Source organism: Ixodes scapularis, unplaced genomic scaffold (genome assembly GCF_016920785.2).
Source record: "Ixodes scapularis isolate PalLabHiFi unplaced genomic scaffold, ASM1692078v2 PGA_scaffold8__174_contigs__length_109621045, whole genome shotgun sequence".
Classification (NCBI taxonomy): Eukaryota; Metazoa; Arthropoda; class Arachnida; order Ixodida; family Ixodidae; genus Ixodes; species Ixodes scapularis.
In genome coordinates, this window is record NW_024609883.1 from 25,442,089 (window position 1) to 25,444,394 (window position 2,306).

The following is a 2,306-nucleotide window of genomic DNA, read 5'->3' on the forward strand; positions in this document are numbered from 1 at the left end:
CACCCCGAATTCGGAGGCGCCGTGCGAAAATATCTGGCGCTACGGATCTTTCGAACCGCTCCCGATTTTCGAAAAAGGGGAGGAGCAAGGGAACGAGCCTAGCTGCCGTGCGATTTTCGTGTGCGGTTATCGCACAAAATTCTGATTTTTTTCGCAATTGTGTTTCCGGCTTCACACCGCAACCAGTGGGGAGCAGGATTGTAGCCGCTCCGACGCGCTCCAATTAGACAAACCTAGGAACGCGTCCAAATTGAGTGTATTTTCAGAACACCGTAAAATTCTGCCCGTCTTATATCTTGCTAAAAGAATTGATTTAATGATTTTAGATGATGCTTAGCAAGTTTCTATATAGAACCATATGTCTATTTTCACTCATTAAAAAGTTAACAAATTATACTAAACTAGCCGACTGATTCTTACAATTAGCTCCCCTATATTATGTCCCCCTTCCCGTATAAGTCACCTGCACAAAGTACGTAAGTGAAACGTTCCCGGTACTTTTTTAGGCAAATTCGTAAAGCTTAAAAACAACACCGTGTATAAAACCGATACCCATTAGAAAATCGCGGCTCTGGTGACTTTTTAGTGTGCTGCGTCTTTTCACGTATAACGAGTATGAGCCTGGCCTTGAGAAATTGCCGCCTTTCGTTACGTGGCTTTTGACCTTTCCTGTATAAGTTAAAGGGTCATAAACGAGTTACATCCGGTATCGTTATCAGAGGTATTGAAACGATCTACCAAATTAGGCTATAGAAATAACAGAACTTGCAGACGCCGGTAAATTTAGGGGGAAAATTCTACGGACACACTTCCTTGAGCACCAGAGTAAACAGGCAAAGGTCTATAGGCCTTTTTGTATACTCTTGTAACGTGGTCCAGAGTGCACTTATTGAAAAAGAAAGTCTATATTTCTCTAGAAAGGGAGGAACACCCTTGTCCCCTGTGCCCTTTATGAGCATCATCTGTCCCTGTAAACGGGGGAGAAATATTCCTCCCTCGTTTGCATTTCATCGTGGCGGCCACGGTTCGAGTGGATTGAGCTCATAAGGCTTAATAACGGCCTATAGGCATATTGCCGGTCTCAAAACGGAGTGCTGCCACGATTTAACTAAAAATAGTAACCATAGTTTTCGAACGTTGCACCACTCTCCGCACTCCAGTACCTGCAAGAAGCTATCGCAAAAAAAGCAGTCAGTCATTTTGTACCCATCCAAACACGTTACAGCTTTTGAATCGAAAGCAGAAGACAATCAAAATATAAAACGAGCTTTTCAAGAAACCGTATTTATTTCCGAAGCCCGCTTCCCGCGCATCTAAAGAAACATTTGTTTTTAATCCAGCCGCTCAGTCTTCTTCTTCGGAGACAACAGAAACCCCGTCACTGTGCGCCCGTCACGTCTTACGTTTGCTATTCACCGGTTTACAATCCTTCGTCAGGAACGCACGTAATGGTTCTACCATTTATAATTGATGGGGTCCACCGAACTTTTCAGACCGCCTTTAAATCAGTGGGTGCCTGCTTAAAGGGGTACGGAAACGAAATGACTTGAGCGCGGCTCTCTAGCCCTCGCTTCGAAGTCGACCTGCGAGATGTGCAATGCGTATCGCGCTCGTGACTTAAATAGTTCATGCACGGTCAAGGGTACTGTAGTTGCGCGCCTTGCTGCTTGGTGACGTCAACGCGTGACAATCTCGCCTAGTAGTAATATCCGAGACCGCCACCAGACGCAATTTCGAAATGTTTTCACACGTTTTAAAATTAGTTTTCTTCACTTATCTTCCTACGTCCCAGGTACGCTAGTCTAAGCTAGTGTTTCTGGGGTGCCAGCACAACATAGAACACACCTAACGAAAAAATAAGTGCAAAACATTTCGTGTCCGTACCCCTTCAAGACTTCCGCGATGTAGAACTGCAGATGGTGTGAGGATGTCTTTTAGAAAAAAAAAGAAGCATGTTTTTATTTAAATACATTCTCTGCTAGTTATGAGACGGTCGTGTACTTGTCCCTTCTGTTCCTGGTCTCAAGGTCTCCCATTATAGATATGCTTGTCTTCTAGGTAGTTTTGCTTCGATTCCCCCACTTCCCCCCCTTCAAACGTCGGACCTCTTCTGAGCCTCCGAATAGAAAGTCGCCGGGCTCGGACACGAGCGCGTCCTCGACGGCCACTGGAGCAGCAACGGGCGTGGGGCAGTAGGATGTCGACAGGGGCAGAGCGGTGACGGCTGTGCTGTCTTGGACGGCGTTCGTGGCCGCGGCCTGAATGACGCTCTGGGAGACTAAATTAGAGGCAGCCTCCGCTACCAC